Consider the following 22,437-nt stretch of genomic DNA (forward strand, 5'->3'; position numbering starts at 1 on the left):
TTTTTTGTGATACGCGGGCCTCTCACTGTTGTGGCCTCTCCCGTTGCGGAGCACAGGCTCCGGATGCGCAGGCTCAGCGGCCGTGGCTCACGGGCCCAGCCACTCCGCGGCATGTGGGATCCTCCCAGACCGGGGCACAAACCCGTGTCCCCTGCATTGGCAGGCGGACTCTCACTCTCAACCACACCAGGGAAGCCCAAAGTACATATTTTTGATGTTTGATATATTTTATAGCAGCCTGAGTTGACTAAAACAGTGTTATTCATAGTATTCCCTCATTAAATTTTAGTGTCTGTAGAGTTTATAGAGATATTCCTTCTTTCATTCCTGATACTAGAACTTTATGTTTACTCATTTTCTTGGTCACTGGATAGAGTTTATCAATTTTATTGGTGTTTACAGAGAATCAGCTTTTGACTTCATTTTCTCTATTGTTTTTCTGTTTTCAGTTTCTTTGATATCTGCTCATATCTTTATTAACTTTTTATACATACTTTGGGTTTATATTGCTCTTTCTTTCCTAGATCCTTGAGGTATAAAATTAGTGATTTGAGACCTCTATTCTTTTTTCCAGTATATGCATTTAATGCTATAAATTTCTATAACTCCTGACTTTGGTGCATTCCACAAATTTTGATATGATATATTTCACTTTCATTGAGTTCAAAATATATTTGAATTTATCCTGAGACTTCCTCCTTAGCCAAGTGATTATTTAGAAGTATGTTGTTTAATTTTCAAGTATGAAGGGGTTGTCCAAATATATTTCTGTTGCTGATTTCTGATTAAATTCCATTATGGTAACAAGATAAAGTTTGCATGATTTCCTTTTTTGGTTAATTTGTTAATATTTTTTTCTGTGATCTAGAACGTGTTCTATTTTGGTGAGTATTTCATATGCATATGAAAAGAATGTGTATTCTCATTTGTTGGGTTGAGGGTTCTATAAATGTCAGTTAGGTCAAGGTAATTGAAGATTAAAGCTTCTAATTCTGATCTCACTTCTGATCACCAACTGAAAGGTTCTGGACCCAATTCCAGCATTTGCAGGGGTGGGTTTTTTTCCCATACCAAACAATTTTCCAGATACCAGCTGGGTGTCCTACAATTCAACTCAATTCTGACACTATCTAACTGAAGATGGCATCAGATCCCCCATGTTAAGAGCTCAGTCCTATGAGACTGCCCCCCACCAACTTCAGATGCCAATTGAAAGTCCAGGTCCAGGTTATACATTGGAAGTTGCAATGACTCTCTCCTCAGATTCAGTTAATTTGCTAGAGCAGCTCCCAGAACTCAGAGAAACATTTTACTTACTAGATGACTGGTTTATTATGAAAGGATATAACTCAGGAACAGCCAGATGGAAGGAATACATAGGGCAAAGTATGGGGAAAGGGCACTGAGCTTCCATGCCCTCCCTGAGCACACCAGTCTTCCCAAATCTCCATGTGTTTACCCACCGGAAGCTCTGCAGATTCTCTCCTTTTGGTTTTTTAGGAGGCTTCATTGCATAGGCATGATTGATTAAATCATTGGCTCTTGGCAACTGATTCATTCTCCAGCCCTTCTCACTTCTCCAGAGGTCAGGACTTAAAGTTCCAACCCACTAATCACATGGTTGGTTCTCCTGGCAGTCAGCCCTCATCCTTAAGTATGGTCTAAAAGTCATCTTATTAAGATAAAAAAAGACACTTTTTTTGTATTTATCAACTTTATTCTAATTTTAGAGTCCTGAGAAATTTATGGCATTGAAAAATTAGGTGCTCAGGCCACCGTCTCCCACTACCCAGCCCCATTCATCAGAGTGGTAGTTTGTTGTGATTGTTGTTGTTTCTAATTTTATTGGAGTATAGTTGATTTACAGTGTTGTGTTAGTTTCAGGTTACTGCAAAGTAATTCAGTTATACATATACATATATTCATCCTTTTTTAGATTCTTTTCTCATATAGGTTATCACAGAATATTGGGTAAAGTTCCCTGTGCTATACAGTAGGTCTATCCCAAGCTCCTGATTTATCTGTCCCCCCAAGAATTCCCCTTTGGTAACTGTAAGTTTGTTTTCAATATCTATAAGTTTGCTTCTGTTTTGTAAATAAGTTCATTTGTATCTTTTTAAAAAGACACTTTTATTGCTCTCAACACTTAGGAAATTCCAAGGGTTTTAGGAGCTCTGTGACAGAACAAGAGACAAAGTCCAAGTATATATTTCTTATTATATATCACAGAGGTATAGTTCAAATCTTCTATTACCTTGAGGATTTTCTATCTCTTTGTTCTATCAACTACATTGAAGGGAATGTTGATTTCTCCAATACATACACATGTATTTTGGAATTCTTTTGTTAGGTGCATACAATTTATGATTATTATATTTTCTTGGTGAAATGTTCTTTTTTTTTTTTTTTACTATATAATGTCCCTCTTTATCCCTGGTAACTTTCCTTCTTATAGCCACTCTAACTTTCTTTTGATTAATATTTGCATGGTATAACTTTTTCCATTTTTTTTTTAATTTATAACATTATATTTAAACTGAGTTTGAGATAAACAGCATATATTTGGGTATTTTTTAAACCAATCTGATTATCTTTGTCTTTAGTCATCTTAGATCATTTACATTTAATGTAATATTAATGTTTGGATTTAGACCACCCTTTTATTATTTTGTTTGCTTAATCTGTTTTTTGTTTCTCTTTTTCTTGCCTTATTTAGATTATGTGAATAATTAGAATTTCATTTTCATGTATCTATTGAATTTTTCACTATATATTTTTTACATTTATTTTACTGATTGCTGTAAGGTTTTTATAACTTGTCACATTTCACATAGAATCAATATTTTACATCTTCAAGTGAAATGTGGAGCCCTTAAAACCTTTTAATCCCTTTACTCTACCCTTCTTATGTTGTAATTGTCATATGTATTATATCTGGATAAACTGAAAAGCCCACTAGCCAATTTTAAATATATGTTTTCACTGTCATGCATACTTTAAAGAATTTAAGAGGAGAAAGATAGCTTATTATATTTACATATATATTTACCATTTCTTTTATTTTTCTCTTATTTCCTATTTTTCAGTTTTTCTTCTGGCATCATTTCCCTTTTGGCTAAAAAGCTGTCTTTAACATTTCCTTGAGAGCAGTGTTGCTAGAGATAACTTATTTTAGTTTTCCTTTATCTGAGAATGTGTTTATTTTATCATCATTCCTCAGTATGTTTGCTGGATACAGAATTTTTGGTTAGCTTTCAAAATTCTTGTTTGCTTTCAGCACTTAAAAAAACATGTTCAACTGTCTGCTGGCTTCCATGGTTTGTAATAAGAAATCAATAGTCCTTAGAGTTACTGTTTCCCTTACACATCACATGTAATTTTTCTGGCCGTTTTAAAGTTTTTTTTTCTTTATCTTTGATTTTAAGCATTTTAATTAGGACGTGTTTGTAGTTTTCTATGAGAAAACTATCTCGTAGTTTTCTATGAGATTATTGTATTTGCAGCTCATGGAGGTTCTTAAATCTGCAGATTTTTTTCTCTATCACCAAATTTGGGGAGTTTTTCAGGCATTATTATTTAATTTCACGGAGTGACACAAACCTTCCCCTATTCTTATGAGACTACAATGACAAGAACATTAGACTTTTGGGTATTATTCCATGGGTCTCTGGGGCTTTGATCATTATTTTTTTCAATTTTTTTTGCCTCCCTTTTGTTCAGATTGGATTATTTCTCTTAGTTTACATTCAAGTTCACTGACTGTTTTGTCTATAATTTTCAATATGTTATTGAGTTCATCCAGTACTTTTTTTAAAAATTTGATTGTTGTGGTTTTCACTTTTAGAATAACATATTACTCTAATGAAATTTTCAACGTTTTCATTGGTTTCAAGACGTCGTACTCCTAATTCACAAAGTTTGGTTATAGTAATTGCTTTAAAATCTTCGTCTGATCATTCCAAGAGATGTCTGTGTTTCACATTGACGCATTCCCATTTTCCTTGAATGCTGTTGAGATGTTCATGTCTCTTTGTATGTTGATTAATTTTGTATTATGACCCAGTTATTTGATATATTATTTTCTGAGTCTCTGGGTCACATTAAAATCCTCTAGAGAATACTGACTTCTTTGTTTGTTTGTTTTAACAAATAATTCATCTTACTTGGTTTAGGCTTCACTTCCTCTTCTGTCTTATGTGGGCTTTGGTTCTAATGTCAGTTCAGTTTTTAAAGCCTTTGTTTTGCTATTTGGATCAAGCCTGCTTATGTCATATCCAGGGACATGTCTGGAACCTGGATACTGGCCTACACCATAGGGCAGTTCTCACATCATTAGTTTGGAGATCATTTCCATAGATGCACAGCTACAATTTCATGTATAACACTTCTTCCTTATCTTCTTATCAAACTTTCTCTTCTCCATAATTTCCCAACGTCACTGTCTTTCAGAGCCTACCCTTCTTTTTCTCTGGCCAAAAGGCAAGATTTTAAATCCCCACATTGTGGGCTTCCCTGGTGGCGCAGTGCTTGGGAGTCCGCCTGCCGGTGCGGGGGACGCGGGTTCGTGCCCCGTTTTGGGAGGATCCCACATGCCGCGGAGCGGCTGGGCCCGTGAGCCATGGCCGCTGAGCCTGCGCGTCCGGAGCCTGTGCTCCGCAAATGGGAGAGGCCGCAGCAGTGGGAGGCCCGCATAACGCAAGGAAAAAAAAAAAAAAAAAAAATCCCCACATTGTTTTAAATCTCCTGAAATGTATTCTTCTCCAGGGCAAATAAATGGACCTAGTTGCTGTGACCAATTCCACAGCCTAGGATTGAAGCTTGGGGACTGAGTTTGGTATCCAGGGAAGGCAGAGCTAGGAGAGAAAAATAAAAAAGAATATATCCACCATTCTCTCTGTTCCAGAGATTTCCTCTCCCACTCCTCTGACCAGAAAGAAAGGGTTTTCCATGGCTACACTCTTTATGCAGTTGCCATCAAGACTGTGAGTCCAAGAAACATGATAGAGGGATAAAAAGAAAAAGAGGGAGCTGGCCACTGTGTCAGCTTTTCTTCACATTTTGATTTTCCTTTCCAATCCACCAGCTATTATTTACTTTTTAGAATCCTTGTTTTTATGGGCTAAATTGTTTTATGTACTTTATCCAACGTTTTAAATTGTACTAGATGGAAGAGATAGGATGTTTACTGTATCTTCACCATACCAGAATCCTGTTGTATTGGCATTTGAAAATATAGTTTAAAAAACAATCTTCTTTTCCTAGAGAGTTTGAGAATTAACTCTAAACTAAGGAGAGAAGCAGAGACAGAGAATGCTTATCTCAGTTACCACATCTATATGAAGATGGGTGGAATTAATTGATCTTAGTTGATCTCAGTGATCTTTTGGTTTTATGTTGTATTTTATATTAATGCTAAATGAGGTTAAGGATCACAGGGTGAGTTGCAAACATGAAATTAAAGTGCCATTACCTGGATTTCAAAGATATCCTTTTACTTCACCACCGGCATAGCCTTATCTCACCACACAGATTATTTCTCCAGTATAGTATAGTATTTCTCACACAGTTTCTTCTGTGTTCAATTCTGAAAGAGAAGAGCCAGTTCCAATAATTTTTCAAGCAGGAATACCTATTTTCCTACCATGGAAACTACTCAGCTCTTTTCTTCCCCAGTTTATTGGGTCTTCCAGATGAGTTTGTGTAAGGATTGCCAGTTTCCAACACAGAAAACACCCCCTAATAGTTCCACATTTGAGGGAGCTGCAGGAGGCTGGTGTCAATCTAGCATTTTATATCATAGCATTGTGAATTGCTATGTGGCAGATGTGTGCACATATGAGACTCTATTCAGTAGAACATTTCTACAATTTCCTTCAAGGGGTGAAAAATTAATTTAAAAAAGCAAAGAAGCCTAGCAATTGTTAAACCAAGTCTCTAAAAATAGCAACCCAGTTTTTTTTCTCCAAATGCTTCCAAATGCTTTAATTGGAAAATCTTATTGAAAATGTTTTAGACAGCTTCTCTCCCTTAAAATGTAATATGTATCCTATGCACTTAAGTAAAACAAATCCTTAGTTATTAATCTATTTAAGTGAAAAATTTTCACTTATGAAAATCAAGTGACTTAACAAAGAGTTTGCAAGAAAGATGATCCAAAAGACTTTGGTCTTGATCTGGAAGCAACCTTGACATTCTTTTCCAAATCATCATGTTATATATTCTATGTGAGATTCACAGAATGACATGGCTTGATATTCATTTTATTAACTTATCGGTATTATCATTTTTAAAAACAACATTCATAAGCACTTACCATATGCTGGGAACTGAGTTAACCTTTATGCACATTTAATTCTCACAATAACTACATGTAGTACATACTGTCGTTATTTCCATTTTTAAGAAAGTGAGGGAAACTTGGAGAAGTAAAGTAAATTGCCCAATGATTCATAGATAGAAAGCAGCAAAGCCAGGGTGTACATACAGTCCTGCAGGACTTTAATGTGCATACTCTAAACCACTACAGAATACTTTGAATTAATACAACGAGGTTAAAGGCTAATAATGTATTTAATTATTGACCTACCAATAAAATGTCTTTGAACTTAAACCAGGTTCTCAGTGCTAAAGGCCTAGAAGGCCTGGTCATTGAGAGAATTTTAAGCAGATTAGTAGTTGATATAATTTGAGTTAGAGACATCCTTCAGTAGCCTTTATATCATAAATACCAGGCAGTTGACAACTGCACCTATGAATAGGTTCCATCTTGGTACCATTACTGTGTCAAATCCCCAAAACTGTGTGACATTGCACAAGGAAGCTATTCCAAATCACCATAGTTATTTATATGAATACAAATCAGTAGTACCTGTGTGATTGAGATGATGCATATTAAGTCCAGGGTTTATCAAAGTGTGAATTATACCTTAGCATTGTGATCAGTAAATTCGATTTAGTAGATGGTGCCAACCTTGAAAAATCTAGGGAGAGAGAAAGTAATGAGAGAATAGAAAATATCAACATACATTGTCAGTTACTGTTTTATAAAATATTTATTTCTATTATAAATACTAGTATTCAGTCAATTCACACTAGCGTTTGCTGAACCATTTGTTAACAATAATGAAGTATTTGTCTATACTTAGTAAAAAGTCGGGAGCTCCATGGCTCCTGGTGCCCTCTGTCCCAGGGACACAGTAACATTTTGAGTCCTCCCATTAGAGCTCTTCAGAGTCCAACAGCTAAAGAGATTTCCTGATGCCTTAGGATCTTCTAGCATTACCATCACTGTCTATTTTGATTGATCAGTGACCATGCCAAAATAATTGTTTAATATTTCATATACATATCCCCATTTGTGTATATATATGTATATTCGGGTACTGAGTTGCGATTTGAAATGTATATTTTATTAATGATCATAGCAAAAAATTTACCCCCCCCCCCAAATTAGTCAATATAATCTATGTCAGTAATTTTCAATCAGGAACAATTTTACCGTTGAAGGATATTTGGCAGTGTCTGGAAACATTTTTGAAATATCACAAAAGAAGATGGGAGAATGGAGGAGAGGAGTCTTATTGGCAGCTAGTGGGTAAAGGACCAAGAATGCTGCTAAATATCCTATAATGCAATAGACAGCCTCTCAAAGAAGTATCTGGCCCCAAATGTAAATAGGGTCGAGGTTGGGAAATTATAGTCTATCTGGTACCATACAGAGATGAGGTCTTCCATTTTCTTGTATATAACATTCTATAATTATCATTCTAAACCCATTATCATAAGTAGGTTTGAATTTTCTGTGTGTTCTGAATTATCTCGCTTGAGCAAGCTGTTTACTCTGAGATTTGGAGAATTCTGCTGTTCATTTTCATGTAGTTTTTAATTTTATTTTCTGTTGTATCTGAATTGTGAAATGCCTTTTTTCTTGTTTGAGTTTTGCTTTGCGGGATAATTCCCACAAAATTATGGTTATTACAATCTGAATAGTTTCAAAGGGATTTTCATCACCTGGATGAGGAATGAAATTTTGTTTTCCTGATGAGAACTGTGAATAACCAAGCCAAGGCCACTCCTCGGTCTATTGCCAGGTTTATAGGCTATAGCTGAATGAGCATTCACAAATTGGCAGTAGATTCTTTCTTATACTATGCAAATTATAATGGTGGGTTTAGGATAACTGTTGCAAAGCTATTTTATTGAGTTGTACAGTCTCCAGTTAAACATGTTTTGTAGTATATTTTTTTCAGAATGTGATTGATGTTAGCAGCAAATTTTAAAAAGAAAATTAATTTCTGATATCTCTATTGTTTTTAATATTACTGTTTGTATTGCTGACATATTTAACTTAAAAAAATAATATATGTGTTTCACCCAAATATGAAATATGTCAGACCTAAAACACTACTAAATTTCTAGGTATTTAATACTCTACCAGTTGAAACATAACACTTATTTTGCAAATATAGGCTTATGCTATAAAACATGTTCTGAACCTTACTTTCTGGTAAATAAATCTTGGAGTTTGTTCCATATAAGCATGTATTTTTCTTCCTTTCATATTGTGATCATATCACAATTTAACCATAAGTTGAGGATAGCAGGAATATACTATAATAGATCATAATTTAACTTAATATATCATGTCTCTGACTGACGGTTATTTGGCACTCTCTCTCTCCCTCTGTCTCTCCTGTTACAAACAATGATGTCATAAACATCATCTTATTTATTTTTTTTAATTTTATTTTATTATTTTATACAGCAGGTTCTTATTAGTTACCTATTTTATATATACTAGTGTATATATGTCAATCCCAATCTCACAATTCATCCCACTACCATCATCCCCACTGCCCCACTTTCCCCCTTTAGTGTCCATACATTTGTTCTCTACATCTGAGTCTCTATTTGTGCCTTGAAAACTGGTTCATCTGTACCATTTTTCTAGATTCCACATAGATGCATTAATATACAATAGTTGTTTTTCTCATTCTGACTTACTTTACTCTGTATGACAGCCTCTAGGTCCGTCCACGTCTCTACAAATGACCCAGTTTCGTTCCTTTTTATGGCTGAGTAATATTCCATTGTATATATGTACCACATCTTCTTTATCCATTCGTCTGTCAATGGGCTTTCAGGTTGCTTCCATGATCTGGCTATTATAAATAGTGCTGCAGTGAACACTGGGGTGCATGTGACTTTTTGAATTATGGTTTTCTCTAAGTATATGCCCAATAGTGGGACTGTTGGTTCATAGGGTAATTCTATTTTTAGTGTTTTAAGGAACCTCCATACTGTTCTCCATAATGACTGTATCAATTTACATTCTCACCAACAGTGCAGGAGGGTTCGCTTTTCTCCACAGCCTCTGCAGCATTTGTTGTTTGTGGATTTTCTGATGATGCCCGTTCTAACCGGTGTGAGGTGATACCTCACTGTAGTTTTGATTTCTCTAATAATTACTGATATTGAGCAGCTTATCATGTGCCTTGTAGACATCTGTATGTCTTGTTTGAAGAAATGTCTATTTAGGTCTTCTGCCCATTTTTGGATTGGATTGTTTGTTTTTTTAATATTGAGGTGCATGACCTGTTTATTTATTTTGGAGATTAATCCTTTGTCCATTGATTCATTTGCAAATATTTTCTCCCATTCTGAGGGTTGTCTTTTTGTCTTGTTTATGATTTCCTTTGCTGTGCAAAAGCTTTGAAGTTTCATTAGGTCCCATTTGTTTATTTTAGTTTTTATGTCCATTACTCTGGAGGTGGATCATAAAATATCGTGCTGTGATTTATGTCAAAGAGTGTTCTTCCTATGTTTTCCTCTAAGAGTTTTGTAGTGTTCAGTCTTACATTTAGGTCTTTAATGCTTTTTCTTTTTTTTTTTTTGCGGTACGTGGGCCTCTCACTGCTGTGGCCTCTCCCGCTGTGGAGCACAGGCTCTGGATGTGCAGGCCCAGCGGCCATGGCTCACGGGCCTAGCCGCTCCATGGCATGTGGGATCCTCCTGGACTGGGTCACGGACACGTTGTCAATGGCAGGCAGACTCTTAACCACTGCACCGCCAGGGAAGCCCTTTAATGCATTTTGAGTTTATTTTTGTGTATGGCGTTAGGGAGTATTCTAATTTCATTCTTTTAAATGTAGCTGTCAAGTTTTCCCAGCACCATTTATTGAAGATACTGTCTTTTCTCCATTGTATATCCTTGCCTCTTTGTCATAGATTAGTTGACCACAGGTGCGTGGGTTTACCTCTGGGCTTTCTGTTCTGTTCCACTGATCTATATTTCTGTTTGTGTGCTAGTACCATATTGTCTTGATTACTGTAGCTTTGTGGTATAGTCTGAAGTCAGGGAGCCTGACTCCAGCTCCCTGACTCCAGCTCCCTGACTCCAGATTCCTCCAGCTCCTTTTTTGTCCCCTCAAGATTGCTTTGGCTATTTGGGGTCTTTTGTGTGTCCATACAAATTTTAAGATTTTTTGTTCTAGTTCTGTAAAAAATGTCATTGGTAATTTGATAGGGATTGTATTGAATCTCTAGATTTCTTTGGATAGTATAGTCATTTTCACAGTATTGATTCTTCCAATCCAAGAACATGGTATATCTCTCCATCTCTTTGTGTTATCTTTGATTTCTTTCATCAGTGTCTTATAGTTTTCAGAGTACAGGTCTTTTGCCTCTTTAGGCACGACTCTTGTCATGTTCCTGATCTTAGAGGAAATGCTTTCAGGTTTTCACTGTTGAGAATGATGTTTGCTGTGAGTTTGTCATATATGGCCATTATTATGTTGAGGTAGGTTCCCTCTGTGCCCACTTTCTGGAGAGTTTTTATCATAAGTGGGAGTTGAATTTTGTCAAAAACTTTTTCTGCATCTATTGAGATGATCATTTGGTTTTTAGTCTTCAATTTGTTAATATGGTGTATCACATTGATTGATTTGAGTATATTGAAGAATCCTTGCATCCCTGGGATAAATCCCACTTGATCATGGTGTATGATCTTTTTAATGTGTTGTTGGATTCTGTTTGATAGTATTTTGTTGAGGATTTTCGCATCTATATTCATGAGTGATATTGGTCTGTAATTTTCTTTTTTTGTAGTATCTTTGTGTGGTTTCAGTATCAGGATGATGATGGCCTCACAGAATGAGTTTGGGAGTGTTCCTTCCTCTGCAATTTTTTGGAAGAGTTTGGGAAGGATGGGTGTTAGCGCTTCTCTAAATGTTTGATTGAATTCACCTGTGAAGCCATCCAGTCCTGGACTTTTGTTTGTTGGAAGATTTTTTTTTTTAATATTTTATTTATTTACTTTTGGCCGCATTGGGTCTTCATTTCTGTGCGAGGGCTTTCTCTAGTTGTGGCGAGCGGGGGCCACTCTTCATCGCGGTGCGCGGGCCTTTCACTGTCGCGGCCTCTCCCGTTGCGGAGCACAAGCTCCAGACGCACAGGCTCAGTAGCTGTGGCTCACAGGCCCAGCTGCTCCGCGGCATGTGGGATCCCCCCCAGACCAGGGCTCGAACCCGTGTGCCCTGCACCGGCAGGCAGACTCTCAACCACTGCACCACCAGGGAAGCCCCCTGTTGGAAGATTTTTAATCACAGTTTCAATTTCATTACTAATGATTGGTATGTTCATATTTTCTTTTTTTTTTTAACATCTTTATTGGAGTATAATTGCTTTACAATGGTGTGTTAATTTCTGCGTTACATCGTGTTTTCATTGTCATTTGCTTCTATGTATTTTTAGATTTCCTTTTTGATTTCTTCAGTGATCTCTTTGTTATTTATTAGTGTATTGTTTAGCCTCCATTTGTTTGTATTTTTTACAGATTTTTTCCTGTAATTGCTGTCTAGTCTCATAGCATTGTGGTCGGAAATGATACTTGATATGATTTCAATTTTCTTCAATTTACCAAAGCTTGACTTGTGACCCAAGATATGATCTATCCTGGAGGATGTTCCATGAGCACTTGAGAAGAAAGTGTATTCTCTTGTCTTGGGATGGAATGTCCTATAATATCAATTAAGTCCATCTTGTTTAATGTATCATTTAAAGCTTGTGTTTCCTTATTTATTTTCATTTTGGATGATCTGTCCATTGGTGAAAGTGGGGTGTTAAATTCCCCTACTATGATTGTGTTATGGTCGATTTCCCCTTTTATGGCTGTTAACATTTGCCTTATGTATGGAGGTGCTCCTGTGTTGGGTGCCTATATATTTATAATTGTTGTATCTTCTTTGTGGATTGATCCCTTGATCATTATGTAGTGTCTTTCCTTGTCTCTTGTAACATTCTTTATTTTAAAGTCTGTTTTATCTGATATGCAGATTGGTACTCCAGCTTTCTTTTGATTTCCATTTTCATGGCATATCTTTTTCCATCCCCTCACTTTCAGTCTGTATGTGTCCCTAGGTCTGAAGTTGGTGTTTTGTGACAGCATATATATGGGTCTTGTTTTTGTATCCATTCAGTGAGCCTGTGTCTTTTGGTTGGAACATTTAGTCCATTCACATTTAAGGTAATTTTGATATTTATGTTTCTATTACCATTTTCTTAATTGTTTTGGTTTTGTTTATGTAGGTCTCTTCTTCTCTTGTGTTTCACACATAGGGAACTTCCTTTAGCATTTGTTGTAGAGCTGGCTTGGTGGTGCTGAACTCTCTTAGCTTTTGCTTGTCTGTAAAGGTTTTGATTTCTCCATCGAATCTGAATGAGATCCTTTCTGGGTAGAGTAATCTTGGTTGTAGGTTCTTCCCTTTCATCACTTTAAATATATCATGCCATTCCCTTCTGGCTTGTAGAGTTTCTGCTGAGAAGTCAACTGTTAACCTTATGGGAGTTCCCTTGTATGATATTTCTTGTTTTTCCCCTGTTGCTTTTAATAATTTTTCTTTGTCTTTAAGTTTTTTCCATTTGATGAGTATGTGTCTCAGCCTGTTTCTCCTTGGGTTTTTCTTGCATGGGACCCTCTGCCCTTCCTTGGACTTGGGTGGTTATTTCCTTTTCCATGTTAGGAAAGTTTTTGACCATAATCTCTTCAGATATTTTCTCGGGTCCTTTCTCTGTCTCTTCTCCTTCTGAGACCCCTCTAATGTCAATGTTGGTGCGTTTAATGTTGTCCCTGAGGTCTCTTAGGCTGTCTTCATTTCTTTTCATTCTTTTTTCTTTATTCTGTTCCATGGCAGTGAATTCCACCGTTTTATCTTCCAGGTTACTTATCTGTTCTTCTGCCTCAGTTATTCTATTATTATTTCCTTTTAGTTTATTTTTCATTTCAGTCATTGTATTGTTCATCTCTGTTTGTTTGTTCTTTAATTCTTCCAGGTGTTTTTTCTTTAATCCTTTTACGTCTTTGTTAATCATTTCTTGCATCTTCTCAATCTTTGCCTCTATTCTTTTTCTGAGGTCCTGGATCATCTTCACTATCATTATTCTGAATTCCTTTTCTGGAAGGTTGCCTATCTCCACTTCATTTAGTTGTTTTTCTGGGGTTTTATCTTGTTCCTTCCTCTGGTACATAGCCCTCTGCCGTTTCATCCTGTCTGTCTTTCTGTGGATGTGGTTTTTGTTCCACAGGCTGCAGGATTGTAGTTCTTCTTGCTTCTGCTTTCTGCCCCCTGGTGGATGAGGCTATCTGAGAGGCTTGTGTAAGCTTCCTGATGGGAGGGACTGGTGGTGGGTATAACTGGTTGTTGCTTTGGTGGGCAGAGCTCATTAAAACTCCAATCTGATTGTCTGCTGATGTGTGAGGCTGAGTCTGTCTCTGTTGATTGTTTAGCCTGAGGCAACCCAGCACTGGAGGATACAGGCTTTTTGGTGGGGCTAATGGTGGACTCCATGAGGGCTCATGCCAAACAGTACTTCCCAGAACTTCTGCTGCCAGTGTCCTTGTCCCCACAGTGAACCACACCCACCCCCTGCCTCTGCAGGAGACCCTCCAACACTAGCAGGTAGGTCTGGTTCTGTCTCATATGAGGTCACTGCTCCTTCACCCTGGGTCCTGATGCACACACCACTTTATGTATGCCCTCTGACAGTGGAGTCTCTGTTTCCTGCAGTCCTGTTGAAGTCATACAATCAAATCCCACTAGCTTTAAAAGTCTGATTCTCTGGGAATTCCTCTTCCCATTGCCAGACTTCCAGGTTGGGAAGCCTGACATGGGGCTCAGAACCTTATTCCAGTGTGTGGACTTCTATGGTATAGCTGTTCTCCAGTCTGTGAGTCACGCCACCCAGCGGTTATGGGATTTGATTTTATTGTGATTGCGCCCCTCCTACCACATCATTGTGGCTTCCCCTTTGTCTTTGGATGTGGGATATCTTTTTTGGTGAATTCCAGTGTCTTCCTGTCGATGATTGTTCCGCAGTTAGTTGTGATTCCAGTGCTCTTACAAGAGGGAGTGAGTGCAAGTCCTTTTACTCCTCCATCTTGAACCAGCCTCCCCATTAAACATCATTTTACATTTATACTTTCATATTTGTTCAGGTATTTTTGTAGAATTGGTTTTTAATATGTGGAATGGAATATGTATTTTCAATTTGGTTGAAGTTTTCAAATTGGTAAAATCTGATTTTTGACACCTAGTTTATTAAAATGTTAATAGTACTGGAGAAGAAACAACTGTGTGAGGTTGAGATAAGAAAAGGTTGACAATAGATTGCTTTCTTTTTAGGTCTAGGAGACAAATTCAGGCTTAGATAGGATAAATAATAGCAGTCGAAAACATAAAATTTCTCTTTAGATGCTTCTTGTTGTTTTAATCTTTAAAATATTATGATCCTATCGTTTCTAAGTTTTCTAGTGTGTTTTCATTTCTTTAAATCTTGTTCTAACCTGTATCTTCTTTTTGAATAGGTACTTGAGATTTTTGTTCACTATTTCATTAACATTTATTAAGGAGAAAAAGGATAATTTACTATAATGATATGCTAAAAGTTAAGATTCATTTATTTGAAGATAATTTCTATTTAAATTCAGCCATCATACCATAACATGGACACCACTGTTTTCTAGTTGGCAGCTCTGTCAAATTACACAAATAATATGTAGGAGGGAATAATCTCATGTGTGCCAGAATATTAAGTGATAGCACACAAAATAATTAGTGGTTAAGTATTTTCTTTTCAAATTTCAGTGATGCACACAGTCTAACAATTTACTTTTGATTTCATCAAATGTTGCTCATTATAATATTTTTTTTAATAAAATTAGTTTTGCAGTTTGGGATGTAGGAGGCATGTTTATTGGAAACTAAACTATGATAACAAGGAAATAAGATTGATGTCTTTTTTTCCCTTCTTATTTGACTCAGATATTTGATATTGTCTTGATAATTATGTTTAGTCCCAATTTGTTAAAAGACTATAAATCTGTTGACAAATTTATCAACCTAAATCAAACATACCAAGTAAGTTAGGGGTAAAAGTCAGAGTTGTATTCCTTCTAACCATTAATGAGAGCTACAAATATGTTGAGACATAAGGAAACACAAATTCTCTTTCAAAGCCAAGGGTACTGAAAAATGACTCTCTGATGTTTATCAGAGTGTATTTTATTCATTTTTTTCTTGGTGTCACAGGAGCAGTCTGTTGGTTTTGCAGGATTTGTGAATAATGTTTGGATTGTTTTTTATTGTCCTAAAATTGTTATATTTCTTTCTTAGACATTTTTTTCTTTTTCTATAGCATTCTCGTTTTACCTCTGTGCTTTAAGGAGTTGGTTGCTGTTCCTTAGCAGCTCTTTAAAATAATCTGTTTATATTTGTTGCAGCAGTCCAAAGTTTTTCTTCATTATCTTCCAGTACTCCCTTTTGTATTGTTTCTTTGTATTGAAATCCCTCAGAGGGCAACAACTTTGTTGCTCTACTTTTTCTACTTTGCACCTACTCTCCAGTCCTTTGCCAGTTGGCACTTCACTAATTGTATTTCCACTGGGCATTATGAACTGTTCACATTTCTAAAAGAGAAAAAGGATAAATTAAGATGTATGACTTCTAAAATTAATGTTGTGAACTGGCACCTTGATGATTCTGAAAATAGAGGTTAAGTTAAAACCACAAGGAATATAATATAATTTGTTTAGGAGAGTGTGCTTTTCTTTTTTTAAAAAAGACTTTATTTTTTGGAGAAGTTTTAGGTTCAAAGCAAAATTGAGTGGAAGATGGACTTCCCTGGTGGTCCAGTGGTTAAGATTCCAGACTTCTGGGCTTCCCTGGTGGCGCAGTGGTTGGGAGTCCGCCTGCCGATGCAGGGGACGCGCGTTCGTGCCCCGGTCCGGGGGGATCCCGCGTGCCGTGGCTGCTGGGCCTGCGCGTCCAGAGCCTGTTGCTCTGCGGTGAGAGAGGCCGCAGTGGTGAGGCCCGCATACCGCAAAAAAAAAAAAAAAAAACTTGTACTGCAGGGGGTGTGGATTCAATCCCTGGTCGGGGAAGTTCTGCATGCTGTGGAGTGCGGCCAAAAAAAAAAATTGAGTGGAAGAGGCAGAGATCTCCCACACCCTCTGCCCCCACTCAAGCATAACCTCCCCCCATTACCAACATCCCCCACATTTGTTACAATTGGTGAACCTACACTGAAACATCATTGTCATCCAAAGTCCATGGTTTACATTACAGTTCATTCTTGGTGTTGTGCAGTCTGTGAATTTGGACATATATATAATGACACGCATCCATCATTATAGATGGATTCCTCCGTGCTAAGCCTACTCATCCCTCACTCCCCAACACCCTTAGCAACTACTTATCTTTTTTTTTTTAATGTCTCTATGGTTTGTCTTTTCCAGTACGTCATATAGTTGGAATCATACAGTATGTAGCCTTTTCACACTGGCTTCCTTCATTTAGCAATATGAATGTAAGTTCCCAGCATGCCTTTTCATGACTTGATAGCTCATTTCTTTATAGTGATGAATTAATATTCCATTGTCTGGATGTATCACAATTTATTTATCCATTCACCTACTGAAGGGCATCTTGGTTGCTTCCAGGTTTTGGCAGTTATGAAAAAGCTGCTATAATTATCTGTGTGCAAGTTTTTATGTGGACATGATGTGCAGCATGTTTTCATATGCTTATTTGCCATATGATACCTTCTTTGATATTTGACCACTTTTTAATTGGTTTGTTTGTTTTCTTATTTTTGAGTTTTAAAAGTTCATTGTATATTTTGGGTAACAGTCCTTTATCACATGTGTCTTTTGCAAATATATTCTGCCATTCTGTGGCTTTCTTTTCCTTTTCTTGATACCACACAGTTTTGATACTGTAGCTTTGTGATAAATTTGAAATCAGGCTTTGTGAGTTCTCCAACTTTGTTTTTCTTTTTCACAATTGATCTGATGTGATTTTTTAGAAGAGTGTGATTTTTTTAAGGTGAAAATTGCAACTTTAATTAGTTTACTGTCATATGAAATTAAAATATTGACTATTAAACATGACTTGGACTGTGCAGTTTTCGGTGGAGAAGGAGGCTTTGACATAAAGTGGAAAAGAGAGTGGCATAAGGTATATCCTAAATAATAATTAAAATGAAGATGTTTGCTTGCGGAAGCTGTTTATTCTAATTTTCTGCTAATGTTACTGAAATATTCATAAGATAGTATTCACTGTAATAAAATAAAGCTCTACTTAATATAACCTTGAGAATTATTAAGATTTTAGCAAACATGAAGTCTTCATTTCTAATAGGAAACATTGATAAATGAAAGAGATGGGTGATTTTATGTAAGAATTGACAAATAGAATATTACCTGAAATTCACCAGAAGCAAGTGAGAAAATAGGATAAAAAGAAACAGGCATAGTATAACCTAGTTATTGTTTAGGGAACATTGCTTTTGTCTTGAAAAGAGTTTCTTTTAAGAATCATGCAAATCATTTATGAAATAAATCTATGTAATCATTGTGTTTAGAGAAACTGTGGCGTTTCCTATTTTTTGCTTTCAGAGGGGATTTTTTTTGTAACTCTCTAGGGCGAAGGAAGGAGTCCTGGTGTCAGGCTCAAAACTCAACTCCCCAAGCAGGCTGTAGCTGCAAACAGTGGGTAGAAAAGTGTTCAAGGATAAAGCAAGTCTCAAAAAAATCAAAGGATGCCAAATCAAAGACAACGGCCAGTAGAAGTGAAAAAGATTTTTATGTCAGGAATCTGGAACCCAGGATACTCAAAGTGAGTGTGGGTTTGAGAGAATGAGCAAGTAGTGCAGGCAGAACACCAAGAAATACACATATCTGTATTTTAGATTCCTCCCTATCTGAGGGCACTTTTCATATGAGATACAACACCAGTTCAGACAATAACCCTAGAGGTAAGGCATCACTTCTAAATTTCACAATTAATCAATCTAGGAATCTTCCATTCTCTGTTAGAATAGAATAATACAAGATGCATGTGAGTCATAGGTCTACCACTTGCCTCTAACTTAAATCTCTTTAACCCCCAGTTTACTCATCTACGAACAGAATGGTAGGCTAACCTTATGAAGTTTTAGGAAAATTAAATGATAATATGTTTCCATAGACTTTAGCCTTTCATCTGACGTATAAGAAGCACTTGATAAACTTCAGCTCTTTTGCAGTCCTACCATATGCTTAGCTATGTTCCAAGTGTAACTGCCATGAGTGGGGGAGGGGAGGAAAAACATAATACATTTATTTATGACCCAATTAATTTAATTTTGGGGCAAGTTTCTACCGTATTCTAGCCTTTAAATATACAAAACTAACCAAAATAAAGTTCCTGTTCTCTATGAACTTTGGAGGGTCCCAGATTCTAGTTGGAGAAGGGACAATATTAAGTATGAATGGGATAACCTCTCCTCTCAGCGTGGGCAATCCAATGCCACACCTGTAACACAGTCAATGTTCAGTAAACATTTATCGGCATATAATGAAGAATGCCTGACTAATACATACACAGACACACAACCAATAGCCAAAAAGGTATAGGTAAGCAACATAGGGATAAAAACAAGAGTATATAGAGCTGAACTGAGTTAGGAAGTAATAAGAATGAGCCATTCAAGATATGCGATTTGAACTGGCTGTGAAGTAGTATGAAAAATATAAGAAGAGATTTTACTGTGATCCTGTAATGCCTACAAAACCCTGCTAACTTTGGGGGATAAGAAATTAAGTTAGACACAGCAGTTTCTGCCCTTAGGGTGCCTAAAGAGACAGATAGAAAAACAAAAATTTGAAATACAGTGGATCAGTGCCATATTATACATATCCATTGCTATTTATCTCTCACGTTTATTACAATGTCTAGTACATTGTAGATGTATAACGATTTTTGATGCATGAATACATAAATTAAGATTTTTTTAAAAAAAACTAACCAAACTAAGTAACTAAAAAACAGTGAGAAATGCCTAACCCTGCCTGCTAGGATTAGGAAAGAATTCACAAAGGAGGTAATATTTCACCTGGGCTTGGTGATCAGCAGTGACTCACTGCGTACCCTGATGGGTCAGAAGATTGAGTAGTACTGTGTGCTATCTTTCACCGTATCTCTAAGTGGTGGGTTGAGTAAGGTAGGCCACTAAGAAGAAGGCATGATTCCCGCCCCTAAATATCTTACTTAAGATAGGTTTCATTCTCCTTTCAACTTTAAGCAGTTAAGACTTGTAAAATAATCACCTTCTTTCCTGCTAAGATGGAAGATAAGTTCATTGATTGTCTTGGTGTAGCACAGCGTGTTGGTTTGTTTTCTGCTGCTACAGTCTTTCTCCCTGGTTAACTATAATTGAAATTGTAAATTGTCATTTTGCCACCAGGAAATCTCAGAGTTTATTAGGAATCATCTCCTTTAGGCTCCAGGATATATTTAACAATAGGCAGTGGAATCAGTTATTCAGCCTCCACAGAGCTGTGCTTGATAACTTGTCATCCAGCTGAGGCTTTATGGTTAGGAAGATTTGTGCTTAGGGATGCTCCTGTTTCCAAACCCCATCCTTTTCTTCAAGTAGATGACTTGGAAGGCTGCCCCTTCCTCAAGGAACATCTCCTGGTTTACATACTTAATACATTATTCATTTGTCCCTGATTTACTTTATCTGAGTGTCATAATCATAAAGTCATAATCCTTGATCATAATCAAATTTTAATTCCCTCATATTCTTACTGATAAACATGTATGATGATTACAAAAGAAAACTTGAGTGCAAAATATACCTTCATTAAGTATGATTACAAAGTTTCTCACCTAAAGACTTTCAACAGGAATACCTCAAACCACTAACAATCTGCACTCTTAGCATTATACACAATCAGGTTGTGTAATACCGGGTGTTCATGGATTTATTTTCTCTGTTGAGGATAGTAGGATGAAGTTGCTAGCGCAGAGTCACGAGGATGAGAATCCATGTCCTGAAGATATTATACTGAACCCCTGAACAACTACCAGGCCAGACTCAAACTCACCCAATGCCATACTTTCCAAATTTATGCAACTCATCATTCACAGTTTCCCAGAGCTGGGCTGATTTTTGTGTTTCTTGTTATGTCTTTCTGTGCTTGGCTTTTCTAGCCTCTGTATTTTTTTTTTTTTTTTTTCCTTGCGTTATGCGGGCCTCTCACTGTTGTGGCCTCTCCCATTTGCGGAGCACAGGCTCCGGACGCGCAGGCTCAGTGGCCATGGCTCACGGGCCCAGCCGCTCCGCGGCATGTGGGATCTTCCCGAAACGGGGCATGAACCCGCGTCTCCTGCATCGGCAGGCGGACTCTCAAGCACTGCGCCACCAGGGAAGCCCTAGCCTCTGTATTTAGTTGGAAATTCCTCATGGATCCAGAAGGCTCCTGTTACTGATTACAACCAGGGAAGATCAAATGGGCCCTGCTTAATCTTTACCTGTCTAGAAATAGCTTAATATCCTGCCTGTCTCTGAAATCCTGACACTATTTGTTGTTGGTGGCCTATCAAGTGAGTTAATTTGCAGGGATTTGTTGGTTGTGGTAGAAGAACAGTGCCAATGACTGTTCCCAAGACAAGGGGTGGGAGAGGGTTTAGAGGCAGCTGAATATCTAATGAAGGGAAAACCCTCTCATGTAATGAAATAAGAAATTTCATCTGTAATTTGTATTTTTAATAAAATGTTAATCAACATTTGAGGGGAAAAAAGTACTTTCAAGAGGTAAATGAGAGTACAGCAAGATGATGATGGAAATGATAATGATGATCCAGACTTATGGTTTGATTCAAGGTTTTTTTTTTTTTCCTCCCTCCCTTCCCTCCTGTCCTCCTGTCTGTCCTTCCTTCCTTCTTTTTTTAAACTTTGGAGATATATAATATTTCACACACTGTGTGGAAAGGTAGAAAAAGATGTAATCTTAAAAAAAAAAATCTCCACTCGGGGGGAAACAACCCTGAATATCTTAAAAGTTCTTCATGGTAAAATTACTACTTTTTATTATTGCTGATGTATCTGCTGGTCATGTGTCCCTTTAGAAACACTGACCACAATTATCACTTATTAAGCAACTTAATTTGTATCTTTTCCTAGATATACGTTCCTGAGCTTCTTACATGTTTGTTTGGTATCCCATGGCAGATCTACAAATATTTGAAATATATTTTTGCTAAGAATAATTAAAATTCATATTTTTATTATTTATTATCATGGAATAATAAAAAATTAATGAGGCCCCTCAGTTATCTCAGAAACTCCATTTTCAGTTAGGTAAGATCAATTAATTTGGCTTACTGTTGAGCTGAGTTACCTCCTTGTAGGAAAATTATCCAAAATTTGAAAAAAATCAACATGTTGATTATGTGACTCCAATATGATGCTAGATTATTTTCTAGTAAGCTCATATGAATAATATTTGATGCTCTCAGAAAATATAACTTTGGCTAATGATCAGAGCTTGGATGTTTTACAGCCCTCTTAAGTTAGCCATTAACTTGTAGAAACTGGTATCAAATGATGATTTTTTTCTCCTATCTAATAGAGATGATAATCCCAACGATGATGGTTTATTGTTTTGTAGGATATTTTTCAATACAGCAATCTTATTTGAGCAGTCCTTTCCCCACTAAACATGTATGCCAGTTTCTCAAATCCTTTCTACATGATCTCTTAACATTCTGCTGGTTCTCTCATTAATGACACAAATTAAATTTTGGCATATGCTCACTCGCTATTTGTATGAAAATTATGTGTTTAACAATTTGAAAATTGTCCTTTCCTCTCTAATATCTTGAGACATTCTGGTTGAGTACACAAAGTTTTTCAAAGAAAATAACCAGTACACATAAAAGACAAAGTCTCCATATTTATAATCTCACATTGGAGAAGCTATGATAGAGGGGTTAAGCATGATTTTTAAAAAGTATTGTTGAGTATGAATTTAATATATTGATGGATCTGTTTATTCAGATCTTTGGTCATATTTAGGTAATTTAGATAAAAATTCTCTGGCTTCTAGATCACTTA

The sequence above is a fragment of the Lipotes vexillifer genome, unplaced genomic scaffold (assembly GCF_000442215.2).
Source record: "Lipotes vexillifer unplaced genomic scaffold, Lipotes_vexillifer_v1.1 scaffold289, whole genome shotgun sequence".
Taxonomy (NCBI): domain Eukaryota; kingdom Metazoa; phylum Chordata; class Mammalia; order Artiodactyla; family Lipotidae; genus Lipotes; species Lipotes vexillifer.